At 46.4% G+C, this 16047-nt stretch overlaps 9 non-coding genes across 9 annotated transcripts; all 9 read right to left on the reverse strand.

The window, feature by feature from the left end:
• Positions 1-85: 85 nt before the first annotated feature.
• On the reverse strand, positions 86-276 carry LOC121397500. Its single transcript, XR_005963723.1, has one exon. It is a non-coding gene; the product is annotated as a U2 spliceosomal RNA (small nuclear RNA).
• Positions 277-905: 629 nt separating this feature from the next.
• On the reverse strand, positions 906-1096 carry LOC121397501. Its single transcript, XR_005963724.1, has one exon. It is a non-coding gene; the product is annotated as a U2 spliceosomal RNA (small nuclear RNA).
• Positions 1097-1725: 629 nt separating this feature from the next.
• LOC121397373 lies at positions 1726-1916 on the reverse strand. The gene has a single exon (XR_005963626.1). It is a non-coding gene; the product is annotated as a U2 spliceosomal RNA (small nuclear RNA).
• Positions 1917-2545: 629 nt separating this feature from the next.
• On the reverse strand, positions 2546-2736 carry LOC121397374. Its single transcript, XR_005963627.1, has one exon. It is a non-coding gene; the product is annotated as a U2 spliceosomal RNA (small nuclear RNA).
• A 629-nt stretch (positions 2737-3365) lies between these two features.
• Positions 3366-3556, reverse strand: LOC121397375. The gene has a single exon (XR_005963628.1). It is a non-coding gene; the product is annotated as a U2 spliceosomal RNA (small nuclear RNA).
• Positions 3557-4185: 629 nt separating this feature from the next.
• Positions 4186-4376, reverse strand: LOC121397376. The gene has a single exon (XR_005963629.1). It is a non-coding gene; the product is annotated as a U2 spliceosomal RNA (small nuclear RNA).
• A 629-nt stretch (positions 4377-5005) lies between these two features.
• On the reverse strand, positions 5006-5196 carry LOC121397377. The gene has a single exon (XR_005963630.1). It is a non-coding gene; the product is annotated as a U2 spliceosomal RNA (small nuclear RNA).
• A 629-nt stretch (positions 5197-5825) lies between these two features.
• Positions 5826-6016, reverse strand: LOC121397378. The gene has a single exon (XR_005963631.1). It is a non-coding gene; the product is annotated as a U2 spliceosomal RNA (small nuclear RNA).
• Positions 6017-6645: 629 nt separating this feature from the next.
• LOC121397379 lies at positions 6646-6836 on the reverse strand. Its single transcript, XR_005963632.1, has one exon. It is a non-coding gene; the product is annotated as a U2 spliceosomal RNA (small nuclear RNA).
• Positions 6837-16047: the final 9211 nt, after the last annotated feature.

Below are 16047 nucleotides of genomic sequence, written 5' to 3' on the forward strand. Positions count from 1 at the left end.
TGTCCTCCCAAACTTTGCTTGCTGGCCTTTTCATTTCCCCACAGCTCGTTTGCTGCTTCTTTTTCTGCTTTTTCAAACTGAGTAAGAGAAGTGCACCGGTCCTGGAGGTACTGCAATACCAGGTCGATGCGTGGAGTGGACAGAGCAAGCTCTTCTTCCATCTCCCTGTTCCAAAAATCCATTTAATATATGGTCCCCAGATAGGGGACGTATCAGATATTAAACTGATAAGAACAGATACTACACTTGATCTTAGCCAAAAGGCCGAGAAGCGATAACCCGAAAGGCGCGCGCGCAGACGGGCCCAAAGCCAGGCTAGACATGCCTCCATGGGGAGAGGGAGGGCTGGGCCCTGCCGGCAGCACAACTCCGGCCCAAGCCCACACCACATCCAGGCAACACCACATCCAGTCGGCCCGGACCCGGGGGCTCCCAGCCCCAGGCCCTCTCTGGCTCAGGCCCTGTTTCGGACCTTCATCGGCCTCGCCGGCCTGAGGCCCGCACACTCCCAGCACCTTCCCGACTGCCCCGGCAAACCCTATTTGCATAGCCCCGCCTCTTTGTGACGGCCACAACCAGCTCGTTCATGCAATCGGCTCGTTCCTGCAACAACTCACAGCTGAACACAGCCGGCGGGATCACAAGACAACAAGACAACAACTACCAAATGTGCCTGCCTGCCTGCCTGCCTGCCTGCCTGCCTGCCTGCCTGCCTGCCTGCCTGCCTGCCTTTCTTGTGCTTCTGCTGGCCTGCCATGCTGCATTGTGCACCACCGTCGGCTTCCTCCTTGCTCCACGGCTCTCTGTCTCCTGCACTGCTTGTCCTCCCAAACTTTGCTTGCTGGCCTTTTCATTTCCCCACAGCTCGTTTGCTGCTTCTTTTTCTGCTTTTTCAAACTGAGTAAGAGAAGTGCACCGGTCCTGGAGGTACTGCAATACCAGGTCGATGCGTGGAGTGGACAGAGCAAGCTCTTCTTCCATCTCCCTGTTCCAAAAATCCATTTAATATATGGTCCCCAGATAGGGGACGTATCAGATATTAAACTGATAAGAACAGATACTACACTTGATCTTAGCCAAAAGGCCGAGAAGCGATAACCCGAAAGGCGCGCGCGCAGACGGGCCCAAAGCCAGGCTAGACATGCCTCCATGGGGAGAGGGAGGGCTGGGCCCTGCCGGCAGCACAACTCCGGCCCAAGCCCACACCACATCCAGGCAACACCACATCCAGTCGGCCCGGACCCGGGGGCTCCCAGCCCCAGGCCCTCTCTGGCTCAGGCCCTGTTTCGGACCTTCATCGGCCTCGCCGGCCTGAGGCCCGCACACTCCCAGCACCTTCCCGACTGCCCCGGCAAACCCTATTTGCATAGCCCCGCCTCTTTGTGACGGCCACAACCAGCTCGTTCATGCAATCGGCTCGTTCCTGCAACAACTCACAGCTGAACACAGCCGGCGGGATCACAAGACAACAAGACAACAACTACCAAATGTGCCTGCCTGCCTGCCTGCCTGCCTGCCTGCCTGCCTGCCTGCCTGCCTGCCTGCCTGCCTTTCTTGTGCTTCTGCTGGCCTGCCATGCTGCATTGTGCACCACCGTCGGCTTCCTCCTTGCTCCACGGCTCTCTGTCTCCTGCACTGCTTGTCCTCCCAAACTTTGCTTGCTGGCCTTTTCATTTCCCCACAGCTCGTTTGCTGCTTCTTTTTCTGCTTTTTCAAACTGAGTAAGAGAAGTGCACCGGTCCTGGAGGTACTGCAATACCAGGTCGATGCGTGGAGTGGACAGAGCAAGCTCTTCTTCCATCTCCCTGTTCCAAAAATCCATTTAATATATGGTCCCCAGATAGGGGACGTATCAGATATTAAACTGATAAGAACAGATACTACACTTGATCTTAGCCAAAAGGCCGAGAAGCGATAACCCGAAAGGCGCGCGCGCAGACGGGCCCAAAGCCAGGCTAGACATGCCTCCATGGGGAGAGGGAGGGCTGGGCCCTGCCGGCAGCACAACTCCGGCCCAAGCCCACACCACATCCAGGCAACACCACATCCAGTCGGCCCGGACCCGGGGGCTCCCAGCCCCAGGCCCTCTCTGGCTCAGGCCCTGTTTCGGACCTTCATCGGCCTCGCCGGCCTGAGGCCCGCACACTCCCAGCACCTTCCCGACTGCCCCGGCAAACCCTATTTGCATAGCCCCGCCTCTTTGTGACGGCCACAACCAGCTCGTTCATGCAATCGGCTCGTTCCTGCAACAACTCACAGCTGAACACAGCCGGCGGGATCACAAGACAACAAGACAACAACTACCAAATGTGCCTGCCTGCCTGCCTGCCTGCCTGCCTGCCTGCCTGCCTGCCTGCCTGCCTGCCTGCCTTTCTTGTGCTTCTGCTGGCCTGCCATGCTGCATTGTGCACCACCGTCGGCTTCCTCCTTGCTCCACGGCTCTCTGTCTCCTGCACTGCTTGTCCTCCCAAACTTTGCTTGCTGGCCTTTTCATTTCCCCACAGCTCGTTTGCTGCTTCTTTTTCTGCTTTTTCAAACTGAGTAAGAGAAGTGCACCGGTCCTGGAGGTACTGCAATACCAGGTCGATGCGTGGAGTGGACAGAGCAAGCTCTTCTTCCATCTCCCTGTTCCAAAAATCCATTTAATATATGGTCCCCAGATAGGGGACGTATCAGATATTAAACTGATAAGAACAGATACTACACTTGATCTTAGCCAAAAGGCCGAGAAGCGATAACCCGAAAGGCGCGCGCGCAGACGGGCCCAAAGCCAGGCTAGACATGCCTCCATGGGGAGAGGGAGGGCTGGGCCCTGCCGGCAGCACAACTCCGGCCCAAGCCCACACCACATCCAGGCAACACCACATCCAGTCGGCCCGGACCCGGGGGCTCCCAGCCCCAGGCCCTCTCTGGCTCAGGCCCTGTTTCGGACCTTCATCGGCCTCGCCGGCCTGAGGCCCGCACACTCCCAGCACCTTCCCGACTGCCCCGGCAAACCCTATTTGCATAGCCCCGCCTCTTTGTGACGGCCACAACCAGCTCGTTCATGCAATCGGCTCGTTCCTGCAACAACTCACAGCTGAACACAGCCGGCGGGATCACAAGACAACAAGACAACAACTACCAAATGTGCCTGCCTGCCTGCCTGCCTGCCTGCCTGCCTGCCTGCCTGCCTGCCTGCCTGCCTGCCTTTCTTGTGCTTCTGCTGGCCTGCCATGCTGCATTGTGCACCACCGTCGGCTTCCTCCTTGCTCCACGGCTCTCTGTCTCCTGCACTGCTTGTCCTCCCAAACTTTGCTTGCTGGCCTTTTCATTTCCCCACAGCTCGTTTGCTGCTTCTTTTTCTGCTTTTTCAAACTGAGTAAGAGAAGTGCACCGGTCCTGGAGGTACTGCAATACCAGGTCGATGCGTGGAGTGGACAGAGCAAGCTCTTCTTCCATCTCCCTGTTCCAAAAATCCATTTAATATATGGTCCCCAGATAGGGGACGTATCAGATATTAAACTGATAAGAACAGATACTACACTTGATCTTAGCCAAAAGGCCGAGAAGCGATAACCCGAAAGGCGCGCGCGCAGACGGGCCCAAAGCCAGGCTAGACATGCCTCCATGGGGAGAGGGAGGGCTGGGCCCTGCCGGCAGCACAACTCCGGCCCAAGCCCACACCACATCCAGGCAACACCACATCCAGTCGGCCCGGACCCGGGGGCTCCCAGCCCCAGGCCCTCTCTGGCTCAGGCCCTGTTTCGGACCTTCATCGGCCTCGCCGGCCTGAGGCCCGCACACTCCCAGCACCTTCCCGACTGCCCCGGCAAACCCTATTTGCATAGCCCCGCCTCTTTGTGACGGCCACAACCAGCTCGTTCATGCAATCGGCTCGTTCCTGCAACAACTCACAGCTGAACACAGCCGGCGGGATCACAAGACAACAAGACAACAACTACCAAATGTGCCTGCCTGCCTGCCTGCCTGCCTGCCTGCCTGCCTGCCTGCCTGCCTGCCTGCCTGCCTTTCTTGTGCTTCTGCTGGCCTGCCATGCTGCATTGTGCACCACCGTCGGCTTCCTCCTTGCTCCACGGCTCTCTGTCTCCTGCACTGCTTGTCCTCCCAAACTTTGCTTGCTGGCCTTTTCATTTCCCCACAGCTCGTTTGCTGCTTCTTTTTCTGCTTTTTCAAACTGAGTAAGAGAAGTGCACCGGTCCTGGAGGTACTGCAATACCAGGTCGATGCGTGGAGTGGACAGAGCAAGCTCTTCTTCCATCTCCCTGTTCCAAAAATCCATTTAATATATGGTCCCCAGATAGGGGACGTATCAGATATTAAACTGATAAGAACAGATACTACACTTGATCTTAGCCAAAAGGCCGAGAAGCGATAACCCGAAAGGCGCGCGCGCAGACGGGCCCAAAGCCAGGCTAGACATGCCTCCATGGGGAGAGGGAGGGCTGGGCCCTGCCGGCAGCACAACTCCGGCCCAAGCCCACACCACATCCAGGCAACACCACATCCAGTCGGCCCGGACCCGGGGGCTCCCAGCCCCAGGCCCTCTCTGGCTCAGGCCCTGTTTCGGACCTTCATCGGCCTCGCCGGCCTGAGGCCCGCACACTCCCAGCACCTTCCCGACTGCCCCGGCAAACCCTATTTGCATAGCCCCGCCTCTTTGTGACGGCCACAACCAGCTCGTTCATGCAATCGGCTCGTTCCTGCAACAACTCACAGCTGAACACAGCCGGCGGGATCACAAGACAACAAGACAACAACTACCAAATGTGCCTGCCTGCCTGCCTGCCTGCCTGCCTGCCTGCCTGCCTGCCTGCCTGCCTGCCTGCCTTTCTTGTGCTTCTGCTGGCCTGCCATGCTGCATTGTGCACCACCGTCGGCTTCCTCCTTGCTCCACGGCTCTCTGTCTCCTGCACTGCTTGTCCTCCCAAACTTTGCTTGCTGGCCTTTTCATTTCCCCACAGCTCGTTTGCTGCTTCTTTTTCTGCTTTTTCAAACTGAGTAAGAGAAGTGCACCGGTCCTGGAGGTACTGCAATACCAGGTCGATGCGTGGAGTGGACAGAGCAAGCTCTTCTTCCATCTCCCTGTTCCAAAAATCCATTTAATATATGGTCCCCAGATAGGGGACGTATCAGATATTAAACTGATAAGAACAGATACTACACTTGATCTTAGCCAAAAGGCCGAGAAGCGATAACCCGAAAGGCGCGCGCGCAGACGGGCCCAAAGCCAGGCTAGACATGCCTCCATGGGGAGAGGGAGGGCTGGGCCCTGCCGGCAGCACAACTCCGGCCCAAGCCCACACCACATCCAGGCAACACCACATCCAGTCGGCCCGGACCCGGGGGCTCCCAGCCCCAGGCCCTCTCTGGCTCAGGCCCTGTTTCGGACCTTCATCGGCCTCGCCGGCCTGAGGCCCGCACACTCCCAGCACCTTCCCGACTGCCCCGGCAAACCCTATTTGCATAGCCCCGCCTCTTTGTGACGGCCACAACCAGCTCGTTCATGCAATCGGCTCGTTCCTGCAACAACTCACAGCTGAACACAGCCGGCGGGATCACAAGACAACAAGACAACAACTACCAAATGTGCCTGCCTGCCTGCCTGCCTGCCTGCCTGCCTGCCTGCCTGCCTGCCTGCCTGCCTGCCTTTCTTGTGCTTCTGCTGGCCTGCCATGCTGCATTGTGCACCACCGTCGGCTTCCTCCTTGCTCCACGGCTCTCTGTCTCCTGCACTGCTTGTCCTCCCAAACTTTGCTTGCTGGCCTTTTCATTTCCCCACAGCTCGTTTGCTGCTTCTTTTTCTGCTTTTTCAAACTGAGTAAGAGAAGTGCACCGGTCCTGGAGGTACTGCAATACCAGGTCGATGCGTGGAGTGGACAGAGCAAGCTCTTCTTCCATCTCCCTGTTCCAAAAATCCATTTAATATATGGTCCCCAGATAGGGGACGTATCAGATATTAAACTGATAAGAACAGATACTACACTTGATCTTAGCCAAAAGGCCGAGAAGCGATAACCCGAAAGGCGCGCGCGCAGACGGGCCCAAAGCCAGGCTAGACATGCCTCCATGGGGAGAGGGAGGGCTGGGCCCTGCCGGCAGCACAACTCCGGCCCAAGCCCACACCACATCCAGGCAACACCACATCCAGTCGGCCCGGACCCGGGGGCTCCCAGCCCCAGGCCCTCTCTGGCTCAGGCCCTGTTTCGGACCTTCATCGGCCTCGCCGGCCTGAGGCCCGCACACTCCCAGCACCTTCCCGACTGCCCCGGCAAACCCTATTTGCATAGCCCCGCCTCTTTGTGACGGCCACAACCAGCTCGTTCATGCAATCGGCTCGTTCCTGCAACAACTCACAGCTGAACACAGCCGGCGGGATCACAAGACAACAAGACAACAACTACCAAATGTGCCTGCCTGCCTGCCTGCCTGCCTGCCTGCCTGCCTGCCTGCCTGCCTGCCTGCCTGCCTTTCTTGTGCTTCTGCTGGCCTGCCATGCTGCATTGTGCACCACCGTCGGCTTCCTCCTTGCTCCACGGCTCTCTGTCTCCTGCACTGCTTGTCCTCCCAAACTTTGCTTGCTGGCCTTTTCATTTCCCCACAGCTCGTTTGCTGCTTCTTTTTCTGCTTTTTCAAACTGAGTAAGAGAAGTGCACCGGTCCTGGAGGTACTGCAATACCAGGTCGATGCGTGGAGTGGACAGAGCAAGCTCTTCTTCCATCTCCCTGTTCCAAAAATCCATTTAATATATGGTCCCCAGATAGGGGACGTATCAGATATTAAACTGATAAGAACAGATACTACACTTGATCTTAGCCAAAAGGCCGAGAAGCGATAACCCGAAAGGCGCGCGCGCAGACGGGCCCAAAGCCAGGCTAGACATGCCTCCATGGGGAGAGGGAGGGCTGGGCCCTGCCGGCAGCACAACTCCGGCCCAAGCCCACACCACATCCAGGCAACACCACATCCAGTCGGCCCGGACCCGGGGGCTCCCAGCCCCAGGCCCTCTCTGGCTCAGGCCCTGTTTCGGACCTTCATCGGCCTCGCCGGCCTGAGGCCCGCACACTCCCAGCACCTTCCCGACTGCCCCGGCAAACCCTATTTGCATAATTTCTTTGCGGCGGCGACGACGACGCTTGCAAAAGAAAATGATCAGTTATAATAACAGCAAACATAATTAAATCTATTTTTTTACAAGGTAGTATAAATAAAAAAAAAAGTTTCCAAACTAACATGTCCCCTATAATGTTTCCCCTTTTTTCAGTTATGGAGAATCTTTTTAATCTACAATGAAAAAGTGTTTTAATATTCATAAAATTAATGTATGTATATAGCCATAGAAACATATGCTAGCTCTCCATTCTCCCTATCTTCACTGTTGCCCATGATGATAGACTTCTACTATAGCTGTGTATGAAAGAATATGTAAATGGAAAAGAAAATTAAACACCATGTCTTTAGGAATTTGGTAGAAATAATTTGAAATTTTTTTTTTTTATATTGGGCAATTAATTTATAACTTTATAATAACTTGTGTTATATTTCCATTTCAAGTAACAGTAACAATATATCTAGTAGTGCACGCAAATGTTTCAAATACAATAGACTTTATACTAAACAGGTAATCCTTACCAGCGCTTAAATTGGAGTGAAAAAAGTGGAGGGATGCTCTGTGTGAGGAGCGTAGTGCAGCGTGCTAAAACAAGCCCCTACCACAACCATAAGCCACACCCATAGTTATAAAAAGCCTTACGCACCAATACTTTCTGGTTATACCCACTTTAAAGCAAAGCCATTTTGCTATTTCTTTTTTGGGATTTCCATCTAATGCACAGTTTGATGCCCAGTATGCATAGATTTATGTATGTGACCTGTTGGGACCCCCCCACCCCACAATAAAAATTGTGCATATGACTTTTCTTGGCTGCCAATTCAGCTACTGCAAACACAGCACCTTTTTCTGTGTATTGTCATAACAGCACAACCACATCATATTCTATATTACCTGTCATGCCAGGGCCACCTTGCACTGGCATTTTAAAAGTTAATACTGTAATTACTCAGTCTCAGGCTCACACAGAGACCCTTTATTGTATATCTCACCAGGGGGCTGTAGAAAGGTGACATCCATATCTGTCATCTGTGACGGTCTGGAGCCACAACATTTGGGCAAGGAAGCTGGGTCAGTCTGTTCTTTGATCGGCTGATCAAAGAACAGAGCTGTGGACCTACAGCAGCAAGGGGGATGGCTAGTAGAAAATTATGGATTATAGGAAAGTATCCATATCTCCTGTGTCATAGGATTCACAACCTCATAACTTACATATTGGTTATGAGGAGGTCACATGCTTCCTAACAATACCAAACAGGACTAGCCTATACCCACCTGTTAGAGCTGGTTCCTGGGGGACTTGTTCTTCTTGCCCCCATATGGATCACAGCCTGCCCATGTTTTTATTATAGTATTGGGTACTAGCAAGTACCCATATTATATTAAGGGATATTGGGGAATATTGCTTGAGAGTAGTAAACCCCCTGCAGGGGGTCGTAAATGACATGTTCCTGGGCACTCCTACCTCATGCATAAGGTAATGAGTGGAGAGTCCCAGCAGGAAATAAAAAGGTGACATTCCCAATATCACATTGTCATACAAGGAGGCTCCATTTTTTCAGTGGATTGTATGTCCAGCTTCTAACTCGTGCCTCAGAGGAAATACACTAACAACTTCAAAACTTGGTAAAGTAAGGGTTTTCTTTGTGTTTTTACTCCCTTTTATTTTATTTACTGTTTTTACTCCCTTTTATTTTATTTACTGTATTTGCAACTATGTGTCACCTTTGTAATATCATTTTTATATATATACATATGCACTGTTTCTTTTAAACATTAAATATCATTTAATACGTTAGTCCCTCTGCTCTAAACAAACTCATTGCCCCTATGAATGCTTGTGCCTACGTGTATGAGCTCTTCGTATGTGTGGAAAGGGAAAGTTGCCTATTTGTATGTTGGAAAACTAGTACGGCTAGCAGGAAAGTGTGTTTGAATGTAGATTAACCCTTTGGCTGCTGGAGTGCTTGTTAGACTAGTAGGATCTTTCCCTGAGTAACTACCATAGGAGAGAGAGTGTTTGATGTATTGTGTAGTGCGAGTTATTACCTGTTATAGAGGGCAGGGGAATAGACACATTAGGTTTCTATCGCCTGTTAATGATAGATGGTGGCAGCGAATGAACTTTGTGGGTGTTGGTGTGTTTTTGGGGTGTCTGATGTTCGTCTAACCTGTGTGTAAGGTGATTGAGAGACTTATTGTAACCCCTTGTAGCCAAACCCAAGAGTTAAGCGTGGTTGAGTGAGTGAGTCGGTTTTGTGACATTACCCAAGATTATTTTATATATGATATTCTCTCACTATTCCTTAATCTGATGCTGTTTAATACCTTAATTTTCTCTCTCATTTTCTTCTTTTCTCTATAACCCTTTCTGATGCCTCCACCTTCTTTATCTGTTTAGCACTTCTCTATCTTTTCTACATCTCTCACAGCAACCTTTTCTCTCCTTTAACCTTCTATATACTGTATTTAACTATATTATATTTTACCTCTGCATTGTATTTGCATACAGAAGTGGAGAGGAGCAAAAGACAGTTCCGGAATTCAAAACACTTGCATCCCCACTGAGGGGGATGCTATTTCACAGAAATAAAGTGAAGGGATGGCATCCCTGCCCAATTCCAGCACTGATCCTAACATGTATTGTTCAAAAGCACCATTATAATTTCCACAAACCAACTTCTGTGTAGCCATAGCAGGTAACATGAATTCATTCTGGAAATAAGAGAAAAAACTACTCACTACTAATACTGCTTGATCTCTCAGCCGCATTTGACACTGTAGATCACCCTCTCCTCTTCCAGTCCCTCCAGTCGCTTGGCCTTCGTGACACAGCCCTGTCCTAGTTCTCTTCTTACATCACCAATCGTTCCTTCAGTGTCTCCTACAATGGAGTATCATCTACCTCTTTATGTTGGAGTTCCTCAAGGCTCTGTCCTGGGACCATTACTATTGTCCCTCTATACTTCCTCCCTTGGCAAATTAATTAATTCGTATGGTTTTCACTACCACCTCTATGCTGACGATACTCAGATCTATCGCTCATCTCCTGATCTCAACCCACAACTCCTGATTCGCGTCTCCTCCTGCCTGTCCGCTATCTCTACCTGGATGTCGCAACGCTACCTTAAACTAAACCTCTCTAAAACTGAAATGGTTCTCTTTCCTCCAACTAACACCAGTAGCATCCCCGAAGTATCCATCATAGTTAACAACTACACTATCACCCCCTCTCCCCAGGTCCGGTGCCTTGGGGGTTATCCTAGATTCTGCCGTCATTCACTCCTCATATCCAGTCACTTATTAAATCGTCACTAACACCTAAGGAACATATCCAAAATACGATGATTTATTTATCACCCAAGATACTGCCAAAATTCTTATTCACTCTCTCGTCATATCGCGTCTAGACTACTGTAACTCTCTTTTAATTGGCCTCCCCCTCCAGAGACTGTCACCTCTCCAGTCCATAATGAACACTGCTGCGAGGCTCATACACCTCAGCAACCGCTCCTACTCTGCCTCGCCATTCTATCAATCCCTGCACTGGCTTCCATTACCTTTCAGAATCAAATTCATATTAATGACACTGACTTTCAAAGCACTTCACAACTCTGCTCCACCCTACATCTCTAAACTCATCTCTATATACTCACCCACTCGCTTACTACGCTCCTCTACTGACCTGCTACTCAACTCTTCTCTCATTACCTCCTCACATGCTCGCATTCAAGACTTTGCAAGGGCTGCACCCCTTCTCTAGAACGCTCTTCCATGGTCTGTCCGACTTTCTCCCAACCTTTCTGCTTTCAAAATCTCTGAAAACGCACTTTTTTCGAGAAGCCTACCCTCACTCTGCTTAACTACCAAACGCAACACCACATACAATACCACATTTCTCACCCACTTAATTCGATCTTGCCCACTCCCACACCTTGTGTATTACTCTCTTCCCTTTAGACTGTATACCTATGCATAGGGCCTTCCTCACCTTTTTGTACCTGTATTGATTGTGATGTTTGTTACTCCATATATTCTATGTATGTAATTCATGTGATGTAGTTGTATAATCACATTTACTTTACAGTGCTACGCAATATGTTGGCGCTATATAAATACATGTTAATAGAATAATAATAAAAACAGAGTTTGAAACAGATTAAACACCAACTTATTAGACAGGGATTTCATGTTATGTGCCATGTAACCAAAGTCTCTTCTCCTTTTATTCAGATTCAATAGCCCATGCCTACAGAGCAGCTCAATTATATAAACTATAGCAGTCTTTATAGCGCAAACATGCAGCTGTTACCATGTGAATTTATTTCAACGGATGTGAAATTTTAATTGTACTGTTCCTTTTCAATGTTAGATTTTAAAAGAATACAGTGAAATATGTATACTATTAACTTTTTATACTTCTATATTGTTACTTGATGCTCAATGAATAGCACCTACTACATATTTCATTATATTCTGTAAACATAACTTTCATTTCTAATATCTTAGGGAAATTCCAATATGCTGACAAAATTTAAACACTTGCACAGGCTTACCATTCAGCAAGTTATGGTACTCTAAACACTTTCTGAATCAACAGATTATTCTTCTATATATAGTTTACACTATAATTTACATCCTAACACAACAAATAGTAAAAAAAACTTTATAAATAAACTTAATATACAAATATGACAGCAATAATACATATAATTACAAAGCTACACATTAGATATTTAATTTACACAGTCCCTTCCCTTTATATAGATACCAACTATAATTTCCAACATCGATAATAAAAACCCCAAAAAAAGACAAATTACTTTTTCTGCAACAAATTATTACTACACAGCTTCACACAAGATCATATATTGCATAATATTTACTGTTTTATATAAATATACAATCTTGAATACTTCTAGGCAGGATTTAAAGTCTCAGTGTTAATTAAACCTATTAAATGCTTTAAAAACAAAGTGCATTGAATTATTACTCTCCACATTAACAATCTCAAAAACAATAGAAAAGGGTCAATTTAACATTGCAAGACATAGATAGAGCAGTTCTTTGCCCTATACAACACATTACTTAGCCGCACATTACTTTAACATAGTTTAACCAGCAGCTAACACAACTACACATTTTTCTATCACAAACTGCTACAATATTTTATTAAACACAACAGGAAATTATTTATACATAATTTCTGTAACCTGGTCACTTCCATGGCAGCATTAACCAATGGGTTAAATCACCCTACAGGCTAGGGGACAGCACCTCCCTCCAATAGTTTGAGTTCTACTTCATCCCTTACCCACTAGTCTCGGTATTAAATGAGAATTCAACCTGTAATTAAAAACCCCCCCCCCGGGCAAATGCCCCTAAATTTTTCAGAAATTTTCGTGACTTTCGGAGCTGAAACTTGTTTTTATTACAGTTGAATTCTCCTTTAAAGGTCTAGTAGCATCAAAAAAAATTTTTTTAAAACAATTTGTTAGTATACATTGAAAATTTAAAACCCCAAAACTAAATCACAAAACCGTTTTTAATTAATAACTTAGCAAAACGACGCTTCCGCTCCTCTTCTAAAAAGGTAAGAGGGCAACGATACATTGTGTGGCACACGATTTCTCATCCCTGGCTATCTCCTATAAGGAAGGCAGGGAGGGAGGATAAATGGAGACGTTGCACGAAGGATCGTGATTGGCTTTCTGAAGGGGAGCGCCAGCTTTTAATGTTTCACAAACGTATTTAACAATCACCATCTTGCCCATTTACAGATACTTTCTGACGACTCCCTGGCTCGTGCCGACCAGGAACTTGCCAATGCCCTGGTAGAATGAGCCTTCAACCATTTTGGGACATTCCTTTCTGCCATATTATATGCTTTTGCAATAGCGGCCACGATCCAGGAGCTAATCATTCTCTTAGTTGGAGCTTTACTGGATCCATTTGGAATTATTAACAACATGTCTGACTTTCTCCATATCTTTGTTCTTTCCATGTAAATCTTAATGGCTCTCAAGGGTGTGCCATACTTCCAACTCCATATAAAACTTTGCTGATACTTGGCTGCTCAGTTTGTTAAAATGTAATTTTTTTCTTCTTCTTCTTCTTGTACCCAGAGAATACCAGAACAGGCCTCTTCTGATCTCCTGTGGTGGCACTATATTTTTCTTGTAAATGTGAGTCTGGTTTACCATTCTTAGAAGACTTTTTTTTGTCTCTTGAAATCTTTTATTAAGTCGATCACTTTACATTGTGTGTTTACTGGAAGACTGACCAAATTCAGCAGAGTTTGAAAGAGAGCCACCAAATATTGAAGTGACTGAGTGGGAAACAAATTGCTCTTTTTCTGGTTTACCACCCAACCATGGGTTACTAAAAACTTCTTTACAATAGTATGTTTCTGACTTTGAGTTTGCCTTCAAGATATGGTCCAGATAATGATACACTGCCAAACCCTCCTTTCTTAATTCCATGATGAGGGTCACTAACACTGTAGTAAATACTCTTGGGGACTGAGCTAAACCAACCGGCAGGCATCTGAAGTATACATGTATGTCATTCATCGCAAAGCTCAGATACTTCCTGTGTCCAATCGGTAAATGAAAGTAGGATTTCAAGTCTATGCTTGTCAACCAATCTCCTCCTGAGACTGCTTGCATAATGGAAGATAATGATTGGATCTAGAATTTTCCTGCTTGCAAACATTTGTTTAGTTTCCTCATGTCTAGCACTGGCCTTAATGCGCGCAATGGTTTTGTTTTTTTTCTTTAATCAGAAAAACTCCTTTAGTCTTTCCTGAGGAGTAACTATTTCTATTGCTCTTCATTTGAACAATTAATTCAAATATTCTTTTGCTAATTTCTTGTTCGACTCTGTTGCCTTCATGATAGACTATGAAAAATCTCTTTGGTACCATTTTTAATTCCAGGAAAAATCCTGATTCTACTACACTTTGTACCAATGCGTACTTGATAGTTGTGGACCAGACATGTGAAAATTTGGCTAAACTCGTTCTACCATGTTCTTGGCCTTGCCACCCTCATTGATGAATGGAGATAGATGGGGTGGAGGAAAAAAGCCCAGGTCTCTTCAATGCTTCTCTGGTACTTGGACATCCTGATCTCTAGGAAGACTGCATGGAGTACTCTCTACAAGACTTATACTGTCTAGAAGTTCGGAAGGACTTTTCCTTCGCCTTGTTGAAGCCAGACTCATAACGCAATTTCTTGTCTTGGTTTTCTTGAGGCAGGAACACACTTTTGCCTCCTGATATCTTCTATATACGGTATTAAACAAGAATAGGCACAATACACCACTAGATGTCACTGTACAACAACATATCGACTTCTATTAGAAAACACAACAAACATGGTCTGTAACAGATTTTACATATAGTAACTACATAATTAGCAATAACCCAAATCCAAAATAAAGTATACATAGTCTTACTCCTATATTCTGATTTACAATTCTTCGATAAACATAATCACATTGGAAAAACACTCACACGCACCTTAAATCATTACTAATTCAGGCAGATAAATAAATACTTTTTTCAAAAAAAATTTTTTAACCTAAGTGTTTAACGTTATGAAAATGTAATTTACAGTTGTGCTGCACTGATGTGCTCACTTCAGAAACTCTATTATATTTTATATAAAACAAGCTCATGTGTAGTAGCCATGGGAGCAGCCGTTCAAAGCTGAAAAAGAAGAAAAGGCACAAGTTACACAGCATATAACATAAGATGTGTAGTCTACAATGGGATTCTTAAAAAAAACATGTTATCTACAGTGTATTGTCTACTTGAATGGCTGCCCCCATGGCTACACAGCAGCTTCTTTATATAACCTACAGTAGTGTTTCTGAAGCAAACACACCAGTTGTACCAGTGCAGGGCAACACTACATTATATTGTCCTTTAAAACAGTTTGATTTTTTTTTTTGGTGTTATTGTTCCTTTAACTACTATTCATGCTTCTACATATAGCTGGTATGTTCTGCATCTTAACCTGCTCTAGATCATGTACATTTCAATTTGCTGTTAAACACAAGACATGCACCCAAAAAAACAAAGCACAAGCCTATCTGAAACACACACACAACTTATATTAACAGGCTAATTGCAGAAGAACCCAAAAATATCACAGCTCACCAACATTTCGTTCAGCAACCCAGTTGGCTAGTCTGACCCTGTAGAGTAAGCGTTTAATGGACAGATTTCTCAATATGTGGTCAAAGACATTTTACTTACATTGCACATACATAAACTATATACTTATCCATTCCAAGAAAATCATTTCATGATCATTTAATTTCAGCCTACATAGTTGATGCCAATCCAATTCTGGAAGTATATACCCATTAAAAGAATTTTAATTTAAGTAACTACAATAGACATTTAAAGTATAAAAAATGTGATATTAATCTTAATTGATTTCTTGTGATTTTCAATTTATTTAGCTTGTTCTCTCCAATTTCGTAAAGTTACCTGGTATAAGTGTAAGAGAGAGATTTCGTTTACCTGTCCTACAAATCGTCATTTTATATTTTTAATCACGACAAACCTTTAGGCTGCAACAAGTATATTTAAAAAAAAAAAATTAGAAATTACAAGACACTTGTTTACTTTACCTTTAATCTGTTTAAGTTTTTGTATAGATTGGCGCTGTAAATTATATATTAATTGAATGCACATAAATGACACATTAATTGAATGCACTTTATTGGGGGCACAAAAGCTTTCCAGCAGCAAAGGTGATCAATACAATGTTTCTCCTTTAAACATGGATGTTTTTGAAGTCCATATTCTAGATATTTATCATCATAAGTGTTAAATTTACCGGTGAACGTCCTCCCTCCTCAAAACTATTTGCTTTCAATTAGCCCCTCCGATTAAATAACTGCAAACTTCCCTGCCCAACATG

This window comes from Xenopus laevis, chromosome 8L (assembly GCF_017654675.1).
Source record: "Xenopus laevis strain J_2021 chromosome 8L, Xenopus_laevis_v10.1, whole genome shotgun sequence".
Taxonomy (NCBI): Eukaryota; Metazoa; Chordata; class Amphibia; order Anura; family Pipidae; genus Xenopus; species Xenopus laevis.